We start from the raw sequence: 23,470 nt of genomic DNA, 5'->3' as shown, positions 1-23,470 counted from the left end.
GTAGCCCTATATAAAGACATAGCGCTAGCTACATAACTTATTCATAATTTCTAAAGAGATATACACCTTCTAATGAAATATTAGGCTACATGTGAGCTTTGGATGAAATACATGAATATATTCAGTAAGAAATTCTAAAATAGTACTTACTCAGAATATATGCATGGATGCAGTGCATATGAGAGAGAAATTGGACATAAAGAAAAATACAAACACTGTAGGGGCTATATGCATTTATGAATATGAATTTAATTATTAAAATGATGGACTAGGATTTATTTTGACTTCACAACAGTGACCCATTTATAATAATTGCACAGATTATATTGAAAACATTTGTTATAATGCATTTAAAAGCGCATTCATGTTCGATTATTGTTTGCGCTTTTATTGTGAAGGAAACGCGTCTTACTTCCGGTCATAGACTAGTTAATTCAGTGTGATCGATGCAGTTCTTTGTTTTCACTCAGAATGACGTAACTACAACTACCGTTGGACACTAGAAATATTAATCATCTAATACACAGACTTAGTTTATTATTTAACATGATGGGGTGAACCTGTGGCATCTCTCTGTATGTGCTCTACATCCATGAACTAACATTGTGCAGGATCTATGGAATCTCACTAGTGCAGTGGTTGTGAAGTGGACTTCACAGACATCAAGGGCCCTTCAGCGAGTTCAAGACGAACAAGTTCATCAGCAACTATACGTTGAAAGGAGCCAGTTGAGGTGGTTCGGGCATCTAGTAAGGATGCCACCTGGGCGCCTCCCTAGGGAGGTGTTCCAGGCACGTCCAGCTGGGAGGAGACCCCGGGGAAGACCCAGGACTCGGTGGAGAGATTATATCTCCTCACTGGCCTGGGAACGCCTCGGGATCCCCCAGTCGGAGCTGGCGGATGTGGCCCAGCTACCCCCGCGACCCGACCCCGGATAAGCGGTAGACGATGGATGGATGGATGGAAATAATAAAATGAAACACATCCACATTATAAAATAAATTATTAATAATAATAATAATAATAATAATAATAATCACAGTTACTGAAATAACTTATATACACCAAGTCTTTTGCATTACGTTGAATTACATTTACTTAGATGATGCTTTTATCCAAAGCGACTTACAATAAGTGCATTCAACCATGTGGGTTCTACCCCAAAGATTCGGTCACTCTCAGTGGTGTTTGGACCGACAGGTCTGACTTTCTGGCTGGCTGGTCGGAAGAAGCCGTGGGCGGTGACCGCGTCAACGTCCGCTGTACTTAATCCAATCACCACGCTTCCTTCTCCGATGTTGATGAGTGGATCTCTTTATAAAAGAAGACAAAAAGAGATGAAAAGACAACAATTCAAACTAAATGTAGGGAAGTTCATGGGAGCTACATCAAAATGTGCGGCCATACTATGCTGAACAACTACATTTAAGCAAAATAGAGATAGATAATGGTTTATTTCATGTCATGAGCCAAGTTGCAGTCAGAGCAGATGAGTTCTTTGCGCAACTTTGTTGAGCGGTAACTGTGCCCTTTTTGTAGTGAGAAAGTAGCAAGTCGATTGGCAGTAGCAGGGCCTAGGGGACGGGCTGTGGCAGGGCTTTCCACAAAGCCAGCCAGTGGGAAAAAGTAACCAGCGAGGGGGTTCCGGAGACTTTCTCGACTGAAGAAAAGAATATTGGCAGATAAGGCCCGGATTTGGTGGCCTCTGGTACATTCTAATGCTACTGTTCCATCAGATACATTGACCTCAGTATTTGCATACATTAACACATTTTCTTACCTGTCTGTAAACATGTAGGGAATCAGGCTTCTTGTGTGTTTCAGCCCACACAGTCTGTTAAAAGATACACATATTTAAAACCTCACCTATTCCTGACTGATCAGAACGTTTCAAATCAAATCAAATCAAATCAAATTTATTTGTATAGCCCAATATCACAAATTATACATTTGTCTCAGTGTGCTTTACAGACTGTACAGGTTACAACATCCTCTGTCCTTAGACCCTCGCATCGCACAAGGAAAAACTTCCTAAAAGAAACCCCAAAATTAAAGGGGAAAAAATGGAAGAAACCTCAGGGAGAGCAACTGAGGAGGGATCCCTCTCCCAGGACGGACAGACGTGCAATAGATGTCGTGTGTACAGGATAAACAACATAGTACAAATACAACATTTGACAGAAATTATGTTGTGTTGGAAAAAAAAAAAAGAAATAGAAAGTTTGGATGAATCCAGGAAAATGTCAATAAGGCTTCCCGGTGTCCAGCAGGACCAGGTCAGCAGGCGCTGTCACGATTCATGATCCTGACGTAAACTTTATCAGTGGCAACCTGCCACATGAGAGACAGACACTCCGGGGATGATACCCCGGATGGTGAGTTAGTAACATATATTTACATAAATGCATACAGATAGAGAGGGAGAAGAAGAGAGGGAGAAGAAGAGAGAGGGAGAGAAGGAAGAGAGCAGGGAGGTGTCCCCCGGCAGTCTAAGCCTATAGCAGCATAACTAGGGGCTGATCCAGGGCAAACCTGTTACCGTTTGTAATTAAGAATCATTAGACCTAGTTTCATTCTAGGTTCCTATCCTTTTCCTCTCATGATTCATATTGTTTGAATGTCTGAATTCTGAGTGTGAAATGTATGCTTTGTTGCCTTAACATTCCTACACTGTAACAATACATGTAGTGTTGGCATGTTCACTACTTTCTGTTAACAATCCCACACTGTGGGGAGCCCTGGTAGCTCACCTGGTGGAGCGTGCACCCCATGTACTAAGGCTCAGTCCTTGCCACAGGTTCAGGTCTGACCAATGGCCTTTTGCTTCCTTGAAATAAAATGTATTATTATTATTATTATTGAATTCACTTGTGGTATGTCAGACCACACACATTGTACTTTGAGTAATTAGTATCTAATGTTAATGTTCTGCTCTGGTATCTCCTGAGGATTGATATGGCACATAGAGCCCTGTATTAATGTGTTAGAGGTGGACGGCCGCACGTTAAGAGGCACTACAGCTGTGCCAGTCAGCTGTAGTTATTGTGCAATGTCACATATTTTTAGAAAGCTTCGAATCTCATCTATTTAGTGAGATAAACTGTTTTGAGATCAAAATCACAACAGCAAGCATAGTAGGCATATCACATAAGCAAGCACACTCACAGTCAAACCCATAACTTACATATTAGGTCTCATAGTAGAGCGGCTAAGGTATATTTTTCACCAGAATTGTTCACTTCTTGAAGAAAGCATGAAACTTTGCACAATGGGTCTATGGTACCTAAGGATCATTAAAAAAAATGGACCCCAAAAATTTGCGCCCCCTGGTGGCCGCCATTTTTTATTCAAATATGGCCGCCAAAATCACAATATTTTTGCCCATAGCTCCTGTTCTATTGCACCTAGGACCAAAATTCAAGTGTCTATACCTATGTTTTCCATGTCTGGGAACATTTTGGCAGTGTCAGAATTTATACTAGAGGCCCGCCATATTGGAATTCAAGATGGCCACCACATTATTAAACATGCATTTTTCCATGATAGACTGATGTTGCGTACCATGTCACTGAGAAAGTTGTTATATCAATATAGATGTATTAGTAGCATCTCAATTTCGTTCAGATGGCAGCCATATTCAATTTCAAGATGACGGCTGCATTACCATGATTACAGTCCTTTTAAGTGTCAATGAGCATACCAATAAGACCTGTCCACATATCATTGTTCCCGTCTCCTACTTATAGCAGGTCCCGCCACATTTGCAAAGTGGGGTGCAGTCCAGGGTTGCCTTGAAGCACTTGCAATTCCCCTTGCAAGACTTAGCGCATTTGCATGATATCAGTTCAAGGCAAACTTCCTCAGCGATAGGCAAGATGGTCCACTTCGGAATATAACCGGCAGTTTGGGCTGACTCCCATCCCCAATCAGTAACATCTGGAATTACAGGTTGTAATTCTAGTGATTGTCCACACACGAGGACATAGTGCAGAGGCAATCTCATGGATCGGGATCTTATCTGAAATCCTTACCAGTTCCGAATGCTATCCAGAGTTGGTAAATGTTTGGTAAACTCTGGAAATGAGCAACAGCCAGAATAACGACATCAGTATCAACTGTTCTTATCATCACCGACTTGAAACCGCAGTTCATGGCGTCTTTGACATGAAGAAGCATCCGCGTAACTGCCTCTTCATGTGAGCATGGTTGAAGTCCGTCTGTGTTCTGATCATCTCTAGAGCTAACGACAAAGTCCAATAGGGTAGATATGATGACCTTGTCTCCTGTGTCCTTGGAAACACACTCCTGCCCCAGGAACTGGAAGAGTTCATCCTTATTGTCATCATTCCGTAAGAAGTTTTTCCAGTTCCCTGGAAGCTTGGCATGGCTAGACACTCGCTTGGGTGTTCCTGTCCCTCTGTTTGCCCTCGTTGAAAGTTTCAGACTGTCCTTTAGGTATACATCCCAAACGAGATCCACGCGTTGGGTTTTTTCCAGTTGCAAAAACACACGTGGGATGAATATGTCCTTTGCATATTCGGCGAAGGTCTTCGATTCCCCAATTGGAATAAAATGCACAAGAGCTGCACCATCCAGGACTGTTACTTCTACAGATGGGGTATTCACGACAGCTGAATTATTCTTAGTCTTGAGGCATCGAACTAGATCTGATTTATTTCCCTGTCTCAGTTTTCCAGATGAAGACAATGATGGAGGATATTTCTGGTTTTCGTGCTTGAAGAACTCCTGGATGTCACCTTCTCTGATCTGGCTAGCAATGTAGAGTCTGGAAAACAATGCACAGTCACTCTTCAGATCCATGATTTTCTGCTTATCCTTGGATGGATCCACATGCTTTGGTTTCCTGAAAAGCGGAAGTGAATTCCGTGGAATCGTTGCACTGATTGGTGTATCGTTTTTCAGAAGGCGTTCCTTGATGAAGGTTTGGTACTTGCTCTCTCCTAGAGTGTGAATTTGCTCCAGACTTTCCAGCACGCTCTGTGGCATGATATCCTGCAAATCAATTGTTAACAAGTCCTTAGTGCGATCAATGAATGGATTCCCTAACTCATCCATCACTGCAACGAGGGAACGCACATCATCGGCAAATGCTTTTTGCCTAGTTGTGCTCTGTTCACATATTAGAAATGTTCCCAGGTATCAAGAACATGGGTATAGACTATAGAGTGTTTATTTTTCTTCCTAAGTGCTATAGCAAGTGAAATACGAAGTAGTGTAAAACATATGGCGGCCATCTTGAAATCCAATATGGCTGGCCTCTGACATAAATTCTGACACTGCTAAAATGTCCCCAGACATGGAAAACATAGGTATAGACCAGACATGGGCAAACTACGGCCCGCGGGCCATATACGGCCCGTTAGGCTTTTTAATCCGGCCCGCCGACTCGCCGTGTGGAACTGCTTGACGAAGATATAGTCAGCGAGTTAAACAAAAAGGCGAAGTCCTTTAAGTTATATTCACTAGCACTGGATGAAAGTAACGACATAAAAGACACTGCTCAGCTCCTAATTTTTATCCGAGGGATTAATGACAGTTTTGAGATAACGGAGGAGCTTTTGAGCATGGAATCGCTGAAGGGGAAAACGCGAGGAGAGGACTTATATGAACAGGTGTCTGCTGTCATCGAGAGAATGAAGCTGCCTTGGAGTAAACTTGCCAGTGTCACCACGGATGGATCGCCAAATTTAACTGGAAAAAATGTCGGGCTGCTGAAAAGAATCCAGGATAAAGTGAAAGAAGAAAACCCTGACCAGGATGTTACTTTTCTTCACTGCATCATTCATCAAGAATCTCTGTGTAAGTCTGTATTGCAGCTTAATCATGTCGTGGATCCAGTTGTAAAACTCGTTAACTTCATATGAGCAAGGGGACTTAATCACCGTCAGTTCATTACGTTCCTAGAGGAAACCGAAACCAGGACTTACTTTACCACTCTCGTGTCCGCTGGTTAAGTTTGGGGGAAAGTGTGTCAACGATTGTGGGAGCTCAAAGAGGAGATTCGCTCGTTTTTGGAGCTAATGGGGAAATCCGACGAATTCCCTGAGCTAACCGACACGGACTGGCTTTGTGACTTTGCGTTTGCTGTGGACATATTGTCACACATGAATGAGCTGAACGTTAAGCTGCAGGGGAAAGATCAGTTTGTGCACAACATGTACACAAATGTGAGAGCCTTCAAATCCAAGCTGATTTTATTCTCCAGGCAAATGTCAAACAAATCTTTCGCTCATTTTCCCACACTGGCCATGTAGAAAGAGGCCATCCGAAACGTGAAGAAATACTGCAAATCACTGGATGACATGCACAGAGAATTCTGCCGTCGGTTCTCTGATTTTGAAAAAATTGACAAGTCACTTCAGCTGGTGTCCTGTCCCTTGTCACAAGACCCCGAAACAGCACCGCATGAGCTGCAATTGGAGCTGATCGATCTTCAGTCTGACTCCGTCTCACAGGAGAAGTTCAAGTCTCTTAAACTGAATGACTTTTACGCTTCACTTAACGAAGCCACGTTTCCAAACCTCCGGAGGACGGCACAGAAGATGCTGGCATTGTTTGGCTCGACCTACGTGTGTGAGAAGACTTTCAGCGTCATGAACATCAACAAAGCTCGTCACAGATCCCGGTTAACTGACCAACACCTCAGATCTATCCTGAGAATTGCCACAACAAAACTAACTCCAGACTTTGATGCACTGGCAAAAAAGGGAGACCAACAACACTGTTCCCACTGAAATGTGAGTTTCTCTACTGTGTTATGAAAAAAATGCATATGGAAAGTTTGGAGGACCGTCTTTTAATTAAGAGCAATGTGCGCATTTACGCACAGCAGCGGTACAGTAGCTTAATTAACACGCCGCACATCGCTCTCAATTTAAAGACCCCTTTCTAGTTTCTGCTGCAGGCAGGATATTTAATACAGTCTATCTCTCAGGACAATCCGTCCATTATTTTGCGGGGTTTAAAACAATTAGAAATTATTGAGCTTGAGTATTTCATTGGGTAATAATATGTTTTGAATGTTGAAAGTGATCTTTTTCCATGATCTTTTTCCAGTAAATGTTGATTTCTTTAACTTTGCACCTTCAATTGAAATGTATAAAAAACAGACGCAATCTCCAGGTTTGATAAATTACATTGCGTGTCCAAATGCTCCTGGCCCGGCCCCTCTGTCAAATTTTAGAACCCATTGTGGCCCACAAGTCAAAAGGTTTGCCCACCCCTGGTATAGACACTTGAATTTTGGTCTTAGGTGCAATAGAACAGGAGATATGGGCAAAAATATTGTGATTTTGGCGGCCATATTTGAATTCAATATGGCGGCCACTAGGGGGCGCGAATTTTTGGGGTCCATTTTTTTTAATGATCCTTAGGTACCATAGACCCATTGTGCAAAGTTTCATGCTTTCTTTAAGAACTGAACGATTCTGGTGCTTAGCCGCTCTACTATCATTATTGTCCTGGCAGTAATGATAAAAAAAAAAAAACACTTCCGGTTATATTGTCAATGTCCACACATTGTTTCCAGTACAAAACATTTCCATCTTGAACATAGTCACGTTGATAAAAGCCCATGAACAGCTGTTGCAATCTTTGAAATCAGCTAATCATTTGTGAGATGTTTTTCTTCACATGGAGCACATGGAGCAGACTGTCTGCATGCGCCGCCGAACAGCTGATACCCGCGTGGCGCGCGGGCGTCAGCTCTTCGATTGACACTTGGTCTGAGCCAATCGGTGCTTCGTTTCGATATCTAAAGCCATCAAGGCCAATCAGTGTCCACCTGATAAGGAAGTGCCAGCCCTCCTCTTCTGTTTATTGACGGAGCCTGCAGCAGTTCAGCCTCCCAGTGAAGCTTTTATTGTGTAGCCAATGAACTGCTCGATCTTTACACATCTGACACTCATGCTTTTTTTTCAAATGTTGTAATCTTTTTCATAATTGTATTTATTAATTACAAATACAAAAAAAACACAAAAATATTACAAGAAATGTATTTGTACCTTACTTTGTGTCATTACTACTGGCAGGGATAATTGGGTACATAATAGTTATTTATGAGCAATACAAATAATATTGAATTAATAAATATTATAATATGTACATATGCACAGTTTGTGTACGCCTGGTGTTATTCTTAGAAGAATATGTCTAATAAATTAAGTTTTTATCCCTTTTTATCTGAAATTGGAAGTTTTACTTCATAACACTTGGTGCTATGTTTTTATTGTGTTTTCCAGTCCATACCTACCAGCTATACCCGTCTTCAGGCATCTTTTTCAACAACAAACTTCAGGCGGAGTATATTTTCTTAAAATTCAGTATAGTCAGACCACTATTACTCAGTGCCAGAAGCACTTGGAGTGATTAATCAATGTTTTGCAAGAAGAGGTTAAAAGTAATTTTAATAGTTAAATGGCTTCTCTATTGTGTGCCTTAAAGCAGAGTATTTATTTTCCTTTTCTCACTTATTGTTTTAAGAAATTAGGTGGTTGTTTCTGAGAGAACATAGAACAAAAAAATTGAAGACGCCATTTTATTGATTTATCCATTCATCCTTTTTCATAAACACATACCATTTCAAGAGGCAGAATGTGATTTTGGTGCAGTACTTTTTCAGGGCCATGTCCACTTTCTGTCTTCAATTTGAATGCTGGCAAACCATGCAGTTTCCACAATTTAAGGAGTAGTCAGCAAGCTTGTTATTCCCTTGTAGTCCGAGGTTTTAGATCAATACCCTGTCACCAGTGACCAATGGACAAAAACAATCTCTCCGTTGCTTTGTTCCTTCATTTTCAGATCAGCCAACTTTCGTTTTCTTTTATAATTCTGCACACTAATAGTTGCCCAATAATGGTGCACACATAGATATTCTCCTAAGAAAGCCAACATCTCACTTTTACTTTCAGAAATATTCAGGTTTGAGGTTTATTAACATCTTGAATTGAGTGAGAGCACTGTAGTTCAATAATAAAATTAATCCTCAAAATTACAACTAATAATTGTGCACACAGTGTAGTTCTGTTTAACTGCTCAGGCTGTGGATAGCTCTGAGGGTAGTAGAGGGTTGTTCTGGATTTCTTTATACCAAGCATGGTCAACAGTTTATGGATGAGACGACTCGGTTTGGACCTCAAACTTGACTCCATAGAGTTAATCATGCAGCCTTCGATGACAACCCTATTTAAGCCAAAAATTCCAGTTTCTGGGTTAGATGGTTTCTTTCTGCTGGTGACAGGCTTTTGCTGATGAAAGCAACTAGGCCTTTGTATTGTTCAGGGAACGTTCTCCTGAACAATACAACAACCCTCCCCAGAAGGGAGGCCACTCTGGGCAATTTATCAAAGCGCGCCACTAGATGGCGCCTCAACTTCCCTTTACTAGGATATGAAAAATATAAAGAACAATTCCTGACGCAATTGGAAGAATTTCTTGACATAAATATAGATTCAGTTGAGGACCCTAGAATACTATGGGATGCAGTCAAAGGCTTTATAAGGAGCAACACAATATTGTTCTCTTCAAATGTATGTAAGGATAGATCCGCCAGATTACGGGCTCTGGAAGCAGAGTTTTCTAATCTAGACTCTATTTTGCAAAAAAATTACTCTAAACAAATGGCATCTAAACGTGAACTTGTCAAAAAATAAATAAATGATATTTTGAAGCAAAGATCAGAATTTCTAATACATAGGGTTAGGCAGCGTTATTACTTCCACGGGTCTAGGCCCAATCACCTCTTGGCTTCAAAAATCAGGTCTAGTGAGCACTTCACAGATATTCCCTCCATTAAATCTTTGAATGGTAATGTCACAACTGAGCCAAAGCAAATAAATGAGACTTTTCACACCTTTTATTCCAATTTATATAACCCTAACCCTAACCCTTCTCCATATAATAGATGCTTCAGTAGACAAAAAAGACCCAACAGCAGTGCTGTCTCTTGATGCAATGAAAGCCTTTGACAGACTAGAATGGTCCTTTCTGTGGTCTGTGCTGGAGAAAATGGGTTTTGATAATGGCTTTATACATATGGTCAAGGTGCTGTACTCTAATCCCTCAGCTCTGGTGCTCACTGGGTAGTTATCCTCCGCACTATTCCCTGTATCTAGATCTTCCCGCCAGGGATGTCCACTGAGCCCAGCACTTTTTGCACTCTCCCTTGAACCTCTAGCCCAAATGATACGGCAATCTCCTAATGTACATCCGATCTCTGTTCATGACACTCACCACCAGGTGGCGCTATGCGCAGATGATATTCTGGTTTTCATGGAAAGTCCGACTCAATCTATATCTGAATTATTATCTATTTGTGAGGAGTTTGGTTGTCTCTCTGGCTTTGCTATTAATCAGTCTAAATCTGCCCTCTTGCCCCTAAACAAGACGGCTAGAATGCTTCAATTTCCACCCAATGTCCCAGTTGTCCAGCACTTTAAGTATCTTGGGATAGACATTTTCCCATCTTTAAATCACATTGTAACATACAATTACTCAGAAGCATGGAACACAATTGAAATAGATCTGGAAAGATGGATTAGTCTTCTGAACTCTCTTCGGGCCCGTATCTCTATAGTCAAATTGAACATTTTACCCAGGATTAATTTTGTCAGCTCGATGATCCCCCTCTCACCCCCTATTGACTACTGGAACAAAATTCACTCTCATATTTCACGCTTTATCTGGTATTTAATGCATCCGCGACTGAAATTATCCACTATACAGAGGAGGAGGGAGGGTGGTGGTCTGGCAGTGTCTCATTTTAAGTTGTATTTTTGGTCATTTGTGCTTCGACCGTTACTGTTTTGGCGTAACCCTAATGTGGAAGAAAATATCATACGACCGTGGAACCTGCAAGATATCCTTTTTGCCAATTTAACAAATAAGCAATGTCAACTACGCTTTGGCCCTTTAGTTTCACATGTCATCCAGATCTGGCGCATAGCACATATCACAATGTAAGATTTCCTGCGAGTGGCACACGCTTTCTCCTATATTTGACAATAAAGGTCTGCTAATCGGCGGGAGACCTCTACCCATTCATCCTCTTTATAAATTGTTTACACTTGCTTTTAACGACACCACAAAGAACAAAAGGAGGGCTCTTAACACAAGAGCAAATAAGGCATCAAAGCCAAACTAACAAAACAAACTCGGGGTGAAAACTTGATAACAGAAGAACACATAAAACAGCGCCGGGGCACCCTAAAGTCTAACAGAAAACGCTACAAACTTCTCATCAATTAACGCCAAAGATAAACCTAGTTCCAACACCTAGGATACAGAACACAGAATTTCAACCGACGATATACAGATTCTAGTATCCACACACACAAGTACGAGGCATATGGCTGACAACACCAGCAGCCCCGACTGTCGAGCTGGCTTGGCATTTGTAGTCACCGCTCTCTCCAGTGCGCCTCGGATTGGAGAGCCGGAATAGGTGCACACCAATCACAGCCGGTCTTCATCAAGGTGGGAGGAGGAGGTGTCGCCGCAGCCAATCAAGCGGGCGGCAGTCACACATCCAAATCTGCATACCTAAATAGGGACACAAGGTGCATGCATCCACAAAGTAATCCCCCGCAGATAAACAAGGCCGTGGCCGTAACATGGAGTTTTCTGCTGGGGCAGCAGCATCTCGGCTGCTGACAGGAAGAGACTGAACGGACTGGTTAAGAAGGCCAGCTCTGTCCTGGGGAGCCCACTGGACACTGTGGAGATGGTGGGAGACAGGAGAATGACAGCCAAGCTGTCATCTCTATTGGACAACATGTCCCACCCCCTCCGGGACACTTTGTCCGCACTGTGCAGCTCCTTCAGTGACAGGCTGCTTCACCCGCGGTGTCTCATGGAGAGATACCGTAGGTCCTTTCTTCCTGCAGCGGTCAGACTGTACAATCACCACGGCCCCTGGTAGACCACCACACCAACAAAAGGTGTGCAATTACCAATGCCTTGTGCAATATTAACTTTTTATAACTTTTGCAATTACACTATCATGTGCAATATTCACTCCTACACTTTTTTTTTTCTCCAATGACAATGTACTTCCTCAAACTTAACAGCAACAAAACTGAACTCCTCCTCATCGGCTCCAAATCCACACTCAGCAAACCTCTAACCTTACACTCACCATTGACGGCACCACTGTTTCCCCCTCTCCTCAGGCACGCAACCTTGGCGTGATCTTCGACCCCACCCTCTCCCTTGAGCCCCATATCCGCCATATTGTCAAAACTTCCTTTTTCTACCTCCGCAATATTGCAAAAATCAGACCGTCTCTCACCCGCCCAGCAGCTGAAAGACTGATTCACGCCTTCATTTCCTCCCGCCTTGACTACTGTAACTCTCTTCTATATGGCATCACCGCAAGCTCCATCAACAGACTCCAACTGGTCCAGAACTCCGCCGCCCAACTCCTCACACACACCAAATCTTGGCACCACATCACCCCAGTCCTCAAAGAACTCCACTGGCTACCTGTCTCCCTCCGAATCAACTACAAACTCCTGGTCCTCACTTACAAAACCCTCCACCACCTAGCCCCCGCCTATCTCACTGACCTCATCTCCCCCTACCAACCCCCACGGTCCCTCAGATCCACCTCAGCTGGTCTCCTTTCCACCCCCAAATCCAAGCTGCGCAGTTTTGGAGACAGAGCCTTCTCCAGGGCAGCACCCAGGCTCTGGAACTCCCTCCCCCAAGACATCTGTGACTCTCAGTCCCTCTCCATATTTCAGTCCCGCCTCAGGATGCACCTCTTCTCAACTATCATTTGCTAGACCACTGTTAACCGTATTATTATTTTCTTTTTTCCTTTTCTCTTTCCCCCCTTGTCCTAACCCCTCCCCCCACTATTGTAAAGCGGCTTTGCAGTCTTGAAAAGCGCTATATAAATTAAATGTATTATTATTATTATTATTATTATTATTACTACTTATATTACTTGTATTACTGTTACTGTATTTTTATTCTATTTAATTGTTACTCTCTTTGCTGTAATAATGTAAATTTCCCCGTCGTGGGACAAATAAACGATTTCTCATTCTGATTCTGATTCTATAGCAAAAGTTATCAGCACAGTACTGGGGTTTGGGAGCTCTCTCCTTCCCATGTGCAAATGAGTTTCCATTACCTTTCCGGTTTTGTTTCTGGGCTACAAGCTGTGGGGCACTTTCTCATGCACCATCATTCTTGACATCGTTCTTGAGCAGGTACTGACGTGGGCTCTGGCTGTACTGGCACCAGAGAGGCTGTAGTACACTCTACATGCTTAGTAATTGCTGAAGAAGCATAATTCTTTACACTTAATCTTTTAAGGATCATCTCCTCTTACATCACGAAGCAGCTCAGTGAAGTGATTCTTATGCGAAGGTCATGAGACAGAGCGCCTCTTGCAACTTGTTCAATGTGTGCTTGGTTCATGCCAACCACTTCAATTCCACCTTAACGATAGACTGCATGCAACAGCTTGTCTAGTCTGAGTAAGTATGCTGACAGTTTCTCAGCTCCTTGCTGGAATGTCTTACCGAACCTCACCTTGAGATGAGCTGTATTATCTGTGGTTCCAAAAGTTGTTTTTCTTGATTATCTCAAGCGCTTTAAGATGATAATTTGCTGTGGCATGGAGATTAGTGTGTCTCAACCTCTGGACAATTTCTGCTGCTGGCCCTTTAAGGCTCTCAGATACTCTCTGTTTCTTAACTATATCAGAACACTGCCCATCATCCAGCATGTGTGTGGTCTGTTCCACCAAGGTGTCATACTCCTCTTTTCCATGTGGAGTAGGTTTCACACCTGCCAACAAGTTTGGTCCTTCTGGCCCATGGCTTGACACTTTTCAACTTGTGAGCAGATGGCCTTCACAGGCTCTGTGTTCAGGTCTGGAGTGGTGGGTGGAGCAGGAATAAGGTTTAACAAGATCAAAGTAAGATTTTAATGCAATACTTTTATTTGTAACAGATTGATGGTCGAAATGATTGATAGTGACCTTTGACCTTGATGCGGTCATGTGAACCGTATGACGTCCTTTCCAGATTAGCTTCTAATTTCCTTTGGATGTATGATGACCTTTGCCCTCAATGATTGATTATGCTTTTGATCACAAAGATGATCATAGTCAGAACAACTTCTAAGTTCAACTTCTAAGTAGTGAAACTCCAGCAAATGTTGATCATTTATGAAGGATGGTCTCTGGTGTCTGACTCTCAATTCTATATGGCAGTACCCCTCCTTTATCTCTCTATCTCTCTCTCTCTCACACTCACACTCACACACACACACACACACACACACACACACACACACACAATAATTAAGACTTTTCTCAACGTTTAAAGACAGTATAAGTTCTAGAGACACAGAACTTACACTTATAATTAACAGACTGGCTCGCAAAATAAGTGGAGCTCAGGAAGTGAATCTAATACACCATTCTTCTAGATAAAGTTGAAAAGATTAACAAAAGGAAATGACACTACTCAATTTAGTCCTGCCCTTCATCTCTCAGTTCTTTGATTATGTACTGACAAGCCAGTATTGACAATATGTCTGTTTAATCCTCCCCTGTAAATCATGACACTAGTTTTTTCTAGTTCATGACTGCATCTCATCCTGGACGGTCTCTAAGTTCTGAACACCATTAACCCTTAGGAGTCGACAGTCACATCTGCGTGATCAGATCCAGATGTTCAAACCAGCGCCGCATAACATCAACAGTCCAGCCAACATTGCTTCTGTCGAAAGTACTGGCTTGAAACTCTCTGCCAGTCTTTGTTTCATGCAAATCGACCCAGTAAAAACGGAGATCCGATTATATAAAGTTGATGCAAAAATATATTTTTCGTGGCGGCCGTTACGCATTTTAAATCTTCGCCGTATTTTGTCATTTTACGAAGCGGAAAATAATGCTGGATCCTGTTCAACAGGTAGCATTTACCAGGGAGGGGGTGGGGTAATCGAGTAAACGGAGTGATGCGAAGCAAAATGAAGCGAAACTAGGAGATACAAAAAGAGACGGAAGGAGACGACGGGAGACGGCGATGTGAAAAGACAAACAATTGAGACTTGAGAGATAGTTAGATAGATTTAGTATTGGTCCGAATACAAGGTAAAACTGCACATGTTAGAGTGGCCTTTTATTGTGACCAGCCTAAGGATAAGGAGATATGTAATTCAATAATCATGCTGTCTAATAAGCATCTTGATGTGCCACACCTGTGAGGTGGATGGATTATCTCAGCAAAGGAGAAGTGCTCACTAACACAGATTTCAATACATTTGTGACCAATATTTGAGAGTAATAGGCCTTTTGTGTACATAGAAAAAGTCTTAGATCTTTGATTTAAGCTCATGAAAAATGGGAGCAAAAACAGAAAAACTTGAGGGAATGAGGGAAAACGCCTCTGGATACACCTGCTACTTGTTCATAACATTTGTATTTAGGTTCATGCTACCTCAATCAAACTTTCACATTATCATAGTGACATCCCATGTATATATTTCCAGCTTTCAAAATGTTTCGTTGTGCATGTTTGTGTTACTCATAGTAAAAATAAGATAATTTTCAAAATCTGTTTTTACATTTTTTGTGTGGTTTTGGGTCCAATATGTTCATATAGTATGTCAAAATGAAAACAATAACTATCAGGTTATATAGGTGAGGTTGTGCTGGAAAAACGATACCAAATATTGACATGCTAAACATTTCTTAATGGGGTTTAGTAAGGCAGAATCAAAAGTATGCGAAAATGGTCAAATTAGCCCCGGACTCCAGAGGGTTAATGAATAGCGTCAAAACACTTGAGGCTCTGTTGTTGTCTAGACAAGTAAGGTGAGTGTAAATATATGTAAGTGACAGTGAAAATACATGTATGTGTGGTAAAGTAAAGTGTATACATATCTTTAAGTAAGTAGAAATATATATATAAGAGAGAGGGCCAGAATTAATTATGGCTTGTACATCTCCTCACAATGTACAGTGCGCGTGTATGTTTATGTATATCTTTACGCAAGTACACTATTCAGTATGGAGCATGTAGAAGTACTGTGATGGCAGACAAAGACAGGATGTTGAGCTTGCCAGATGGATTCTCAATCTCCTGTTGCTGAGTGAATGCAAACACATAGATTTATACAGATACACACTCAAATGAATGCAACTACATATTGAAATCCTGCAGTTTTAGATTTGTCTTTAAATATGGCTATACACTGATCTTGTTGGAAATATAGATATAGAATTAGAGTTTGAGAGTAAGGAAGCTGACATGAGTAAAGACACAATCAGTGTAGAGTCTTAGTAACTGTCAGCCAGCCTCAGGCTGCTCGCATGGTGGCACTCACCATGGCTCACTGTCAGATGTTTGTCACAAAGCATTTCCTAGTTCTCCCAGTTTTCTTCACACCATACACTGAATATAGATGAGCGTTAAGTGTTGAATGTCAATACAATCATTAAATTGTACACTGCTTACCTGGCGCCAGATCATGGTGGCAACAGGCTAAGCGACATTGACCACTCCTGATCCACTGCCACATGCTTCATGTCCATGTCACCGAGACACTGTGTCTTTTCTATTGGCAATGTTGGAGATCTCACCATGTGGTGAAACAATTGAGTGGCCTGTATGTAAAAACAGAAGCCTGACCTGAGCCCCACTGCAGAAAGAAAAGCCTTAAACAAAAGAACAAAGCCAAAAAGCCCACCAGGTTCTGCATATCACACCTAGGTGGGAGATTTGTTTTGACTCTAAACTCTAGTTTCCCATTAGACGAGACCACCACAGGGGTTGCTACAGGAGGTGACGCGACTTAAAATACCTTTAACTAGCTAGACACAGTCTCCAAACTCGCTGGATGATTGACTCAGACTGTTCTTATCTTTTTGTTCACTGAACCTTTTTGTTTTGGACCTTGCAAACAGCGGTCTTCTTACTACCTACAAAAGGAAGACACGGAATTCCACTCCCCGCCCCACCTTTTTCAACTCAAGTCGACTCTGGCTGTTTTCCTATGCTGCCATACGAGGACCAGCCATCGCTAAACCTCCTGCGACAAAGAAGCAAGTCCAGGCCGCGGCCAGCTATCTGCCAGCTGTTGGGATCAGGACCGTGGAACCAAGGGCAGAGCTGAGGGGAAAGAGACACATCCGATATGGAGAGCGGCAATGGTCTAAGCCAGGGATGGGCAACTTTGAAGATAAGGAGGGCCACAAAAAGTGTGTCCTCACTGCCCACTTTGCACCCCCCTCGCGGAGCTCTGACAGAACCCTCGCGGAGCTCCGACAGAATTATCCCTGGTCCGGGATGGACCAGGGATAATGCAGATTAAATGCAGTTACCCATCCCTAGTCTAAGCCATCAGACCGTTTTGACGATCCGCCGGCTGTGGGCATGATGTAGAGGGCAGGAAGCAAAAGAGGCCAAACACATCGCTGTGCAGTTTTATTGACCCGGGTACCTCATGGGTCACAGGCTACAGTAACCAGAGTTTAAGGCCCTTCCGATTATAGGCACAGGAAGTGAAGTAGGGTTTTCACACCCATAGAGGATTCTGGGAAATTGGGTCCCATAGCTTAATCGCCATGATGTGAGTTTCCACAATGTCTCACACCCTTACAGTATGGATATTGAGCTATAGGACTCAACTTCCCATGATCCTTTGTGTCAAGACCCTTCCTCACTTCCTGCAACCTGATATCAACTGTCGCACCTAGGTGTGAAATTCAGCTGAGAAGACCAAAGCTCATAGAAGTGTTTTCTCTCTTTCTGCTCCGCTCTCTTGCTCCAAGGACATCCTTGGTGTCACATTGGATAGCTCTCTGATCACTGAATTATTTTCTTAATGGCAGAGGATGAGAGCACCTGTCCAAAGCAAACAAGTTTAGTACATGCAGTGGCTCTCTATAGCCTTTACAATAGAAGCAACAAGAAGTTAGCAAGGAGCTAGCTGTATTGTGCAAGATAACAGAGCGACCGGTCTCCTGCACACAACTGATCAAGTTGAAACCGCATCAACAAAGACAGAAAGCCTGTTTTTCTTTATCAGAATCAGAAATCCTTTATTAGTCCCACAATGGGGATATTTACCTTGTTACAGCAAAAGAACATATGAAGTAAAGTGGCGAGTACACAATAGTAAAATAGAATAAAATCTACTCTCAAATGATTTGCTAGCTAAGCTAAAAGCTGAGAGCGAAGTAGCCTTTCCATTCATGAACCAAATGAACCTCCACTATATTATTTAGTATACATTAACTTTGCACGGCTAAGCATAGAACTCCTATATTTTTGTAAATGTATGTACATGTGATCTGGTTTTTATTGACTGAGCTGTATTGTGTAATCTGTTGTATTGAGTTTAGGTTGTTTCGCCAGTATGATTTTAAAGGATGTTTGAATGTGAATGATTGTGAGAAATTGGTTGTTGGCATCAGTTTCAGTGTCTCCACTTCCTGTCTCATGCTTCCACCTGTGTCTCGTTACCCCGCCCACTTCCTGGTGTATATAGTCTGTGTGTTTTGTTCCCCTCGTCTCCAGTTCATCTTCGTACCGTGGAGTTCCAGTGGTTTCCCTAATGTATGTCGATCCTGATCCCGTGACCTAATTCTGCCTACTCCTGTTTTGTTTGCCACGCTGACTGCGTGACTTTAAAGTTTTTTTTGCAGTGTAACGATACCAAAATGATACACCATTTCGTAAAATTAGTTGATTTAATAACTTTGCTTTGGTTAAGATAGATAGATGGATGCTTTATTCAACCCGAGGGAAATTTAGGCATCCAGTAGCTTAAAAGATATTATACATTATACAATTTTTAACATTAAATACCCCCCCCTCCCTCCATTAAAAAGTAAGTCAAAATTTAAAATAAGCGATAAAGGCTGTACATTATAAATACAAAAGCTAAAAATACAGACTGTTATATATAATTACAAAAGTAATTTTACAACACTGACCACTGTTTTTGTTTAATTAGAAGTGTTTGAAATGTTTAGAAAGTTTGAATTGTTGGAATGTTGGAATCCCCCTCCCATCGCCAAGAGGTGTTGTTATGGCCAGGGGGACAAAAGAGTTCTTGAACCTGTCTGTGGAGCAGGACAGGGACAGCAGTCTGCCGTTGAACACGTTCCTCTGCCGGGTGAATGTGCTGTGAAGAGGGTGGTGGGTATTGTCCAGGATGGATGACAGTTTATCAAGGGTCCTTCTCTCTGCTACTGTCAGCAGGGAGAGAGCCAGCCCTCCTCACCAGTCTGTCCAGCCGCCCAGCGTCCCTCTTCTTGCTGCTATTTCCCCAACACACCACAGCATAGAAGAGAGCGCTGGCCACCACAGAATGGTAGTTTTTTGCAGATTTTGAAGGACCCCAGCCTTCTCAGGAAGTACAGACGACTCTGCCCTTTCTTATGAAGAGTGTCCTTATTTGCCGTCCAGTCCAGCTTGTCGTCCAGCTGCAGGCCCAGATATTTGTAGGACCTGAGCACCTCCACGTCGAACCCCCCCAATGGACACAGGTTGCAGGTGTGGCCTGATCCTTCGGAAATCCACCACCATCTCCTTGGTCTTGGAGATGTTCAGCTGCAGATGGTTCGACTTGGACCACCTCACAAAGTCCTCCACCAGGTTCCTGTACTCCCCCTCTTGTCCATTCCTGATACAGCCGACGATCACAGTGTCATCGGAGTGCAGCCTTTCAACCTGACGTACTGTGGTCTCTCTGTGAGGTAGTCTGTGATCCATCTCACAAGATGTGAGTCCACCCTCATCTCTGTCAGCTTATCTCTCAGGAGTAGGGGCTGGTTGGTGTTAAAGGCGATGAAGAAATCAAAAAACATCAATCTCACCATGCCACTTCCCTTGTCCAGATGAGAGTAAGCCCTATGTAGCAGATAGAGGATGGAGTCATCCATGCCCACCCTCGCCTGGTATGCGAACTACAGAGGATCTTGTGCATGGTGGACCTGGGGTCTGAGGTGATGGAGCAACAGCCGCTCCATGGTCTTCATCATGTGTGAAGTCAGTGCAACCGGCCGAAAGTCATCTGGCTCCTTAGGGTGTTTCTTTTTGGGGACAGGGATGAGACATGAAGTCTTCCAGAGCACTGGGACCCTCCCCAGCCGCAGGCTCAGGTTGAACATACACTGCTTTACTGGGATGCAGTCTCTTCAGCTCTCTGCTCACCTGATCTTTGGTGATGGTGGGGGGGAGGGGTGTTACATTGTCCATGGAGATGATGGGGGGAGGCAGCCTGGGTGTCGGTGTTGGGGGAAGTGAGAACAGGGGTAGGGACGTTTAGGGAGGTGCTGGGTGGGCAGCTCCTGGCTGCAACAGCTGGGCTATCAAACCTGTTATAGAACAGGTTGAGCTGATTTGCTCTCACAGCGTCCCCTTCTGTTGTGTTGCTGCCCTTCTTCTTGCAGCCTGTGATGGTTTTCATGCCGTCCCAGACCTCCCTCATGATGTTGTCCCGCAGCTTCTGCTTTACTTTCCTTGTATATTCCTCCTTTGCCTCTCTCATTGAGCTCCCCCTGCACGCGCTTCAGCTCTTCCCGGTCTCCCTCCTTGAATGCCCTCTTCTTCCTGTTAAGGATGTCCTTGACATTGCTGGTAATCCAGGGTTTATTGTTAGGGAAGCAGCGTACAGTTTTTATGGGAACCACAACATCCATACAGAAGTCCAGGTAGTCAGTGATGCAGTGTGACACCCCCTCAATGTCCTCCGCAGGTGTCATGCTTATGTCCAATACCAATGTACAAACTCCCTTTTTCTGTGCAAGGAAACTACGGTGAGATTACGGTTAGGGAAAGATTATGGCTAAACTGCCAGAACTGCTTTTGGGATTGTTGAACAGTTTTGGAAACCCTCTCCCTCCACACCCTTCCTACGTCAGAAATGGGGTCCTGTGTCTGCCAATTTCTGTAACTTTCCGAAAACAGATGTTCTGACATTCACAAACACTTTATGCAGTGGTTGGCTAGCTCTGTGAAGGTGAAAAAGGGAATTCCTTTTTAGAGCACAATCAATAATTTATGCACACACATTATTATTTTTCTAACTAAACTTACTAGGCAGACAAACAATTAACTAAATAAAATACAGTAAGTACATAAACTAAGTCATTCACAAAAATCTGAATAGTACTTAATACAGTTGTTGATACTGGGGACTTTTTCTGTTTGCTGGGTTTTTCCAATTGTGTTCCTGTGCTGCCTTTCCCTCCTTTGCCCATCTACACATCTGAGACTCGTTAGTCTTCCCAGCCAATCAGCTATTTCCCTTTTCCCAGTGTGTTTCCCCCTGATAATCAGCTCCCTACCTTGTCTCCTGTTTAATCACCTCTTTCCCCTCACCTGAGCTACTCGACCTCTCCACCTGCCCTTCATCCTCTCATCAGTTTAGTTTGTATTTAAGTCAGTTTACTGTTTAGTCTTTGTTGGATCCTTGTATTTGTTTTGTGAAGTTCTGTTCTGCCTTGCCTGCACCGAACGTTAAATTAAAGTTGTTTCCTGTTGCTGCAGCCTGCAGTCTCCTGCATCTGGGTTCATCTGCTCCTGCTACTTTAGTACTGTGCTTCTATGCACATTTATTTAATCGTAGTTTCTGTTTAACAGTACATCGCAATGATTATTTAATAGCTGCATTTTTTAAAATGACCACAAGATGGCATACCTGGTGCCATCACTGACTCACTGCAGTCTAGCTGGGTTTCAAGTGTGACCAGTGGCATTAAGAAGGTGAAGGTAAACAAGCACATGTATGGGTGATTATAACAAGCTCTTTTGGAGTGAAGCATTCTGGCAGCCATTAAGGCCTTAGCAACCTGATTTCTATCTGTCTTTATGTCCTTGCGTCACGCACAATATGTACACAGGCTTGGATGTAAGCACACACACATTTTGTGAGGAGCCATCTGGGGAGTGAGCTCACTGTGTGAGAGTGCTGAATGACTCCTTCCTGCGCCGTTTGGGTGGAATGATTAATTGCACAACTCAGTTCAAGCTGGTTTCTAGGAGAACATTGCACACCAAGTTTCTGTTGCAAGAGGAAAAACAAACAAAATATTCATTAATCTAGTTTGTGTTATCAGAACGGTCTCCCTACCTCTCTCACCTTCTGTTATGCACGCACGCACGCACGCACACACACACACACTTCCTCATGGCACTTTGACAAGTCTATTACTGGCAAGCTCATTCTATTTGTTTCTTGTATGGTTTGCAAAACAAAGTCAGTGTCCTTGTCTCCAGGTAACCTCGGCAGTTATACAAGATCCATAGTGTGAAGTTTTAAATATCACCTACCTCATTTTCTTCTAGTTTCCAATATCAACTGAAAATCTTCAAATGTTCTCCAAGATCTCTCATCCTGTTGTGAAACTAAACACAGTTCACAGAACTAAAACACAGAACAGCATTGAAAATAACAAATGTATGTTGAAATAGAAAGCAGGTTACTGACAAGGAGTATTGTTTGTCTGTTCTTGCTTGGCTGCAGAAAGAGGGAGAATGTGTTAATCTACTGATGAAGAATATGCCTTTTATCCTCAAATAATATGCCGTGACATCTTAGAGGGGTGTGTCCGTTAGTGATGGGTCATGCGCACAAGCATTGGCTCTGAGAGCCGGCTCTTTGTAGTGAATCAGAAGAGCCGGCTCGCATCGAGTGAGAGCCGGCTCCCAGTTTTTTGCCCATTCGCTGCTTAGGTTTCACTTTCAGTGCTCAGTCCCAGCTCTGGTTATGACAGAGGTCTGTTATGATTGGCCAGCATGGCGACCAGCATGCGGCATTCACGTGAGAATTAAGGATGTGTAAACAGAGAGGGGGCGGGGCAGACACACCACTTGACGCCACTGCAAGTGAAGAGAGAAACAGAGCGGTGAGGACTGAGGAGCGTGTGTGCGTCTTGCATTGTCGTGTAGTTTAACTATGAGTGACACTAGAAAGCGAAGCAGCATCTGGCTGCAGTTTAAAGATATTGGGAACAACAAAGCAGAGTGCCTTCACTGCAAAACGAAGGTCACTATAAGAGCAGGTTCCACCACAAACCTGCATAGTAAAGGGTTGGGACAAAGCTGAAGAACTCGGAGCCTAAATGTCGAATCAAAACAGCAATCCTCTAGTTCAATCGATATATTTATTTAACGTGATAAGTCAAACTATAGAAAATATTCTCAGCTGAGGACACATTTTGCGTCGCCGTTTCCATAGACCGCATGGCTCAAAGAGCCCCATCGTTGCGGTCTCACGGCTCCGCTCCAGTGTGTCCCGAAACATTTGAAATCATCGCATCTAATACATGGAGTAGGCGTTTACCTTCTCCTCATTGGTCCCAGTTTGGCGCCAACACGATCCTCCGTCAGCAGTCAGGAAGTAATGGTTTGTTGACCCGTTTTCTTAAAGGGGAAGTGCCCCTATTATGTTTGTAATACACTCAGTGCAGAAAATACAT

The 23,470-nt window shown here is 43.0% G+C and overlaps 1 long non-coding RNA gene across 2 annotated transcripts; it reads right to left on the bottom strand.

Moving 5' to 3' along the window:
- Window positions 1-1,126: 1,126 nt before the first annotated feature.
- LOC115004912 (uncharacterized) lies at window positions 1,127-22,620 on the bottom strand. 2 transcript variants are annotated; one of them, XR_003831895.1, is made up of 4 exons: window positions 22,480-22,620; window positions 22,323-22,397; window positions 1,781-1,834; window positions 1,127-1,313 (listed from the first exon to the last, which is right to left on the bottom strand). It is a non-coding gene; the product is annotated as an uncharacterized LOC115004912 (long non-coding RNA). The 2 variants fall into 2 exon arrangements; XR_003831894.1 differs by lacking the exons at window positions 1,127-1,313; window positions 1,781-1,834 and adding an exon at window positions 21,877-22,053.
- Between the last annotated feature and the right edge of the window lie 850 nt (window positions 22,621-23,470).

Source organism: Cottoperca gobio, chromosome 3 (assembly GCF_900634415.1).
Source record: "Cottoperca gobio chromosome 3, fCotGob3.1, whole genome shotgun sequence".
Lineage (NCBI taxonomy): Eukaryota > Metazoa > Chordata > Actinopteri > Perciformes > Bovichtidae > Cottoperca > Cottoperca gobio.
Note: the sequence above shows the minus strand (reverse complement) of the source record. Positions and strands in the feature narration are given on the sequence as shown.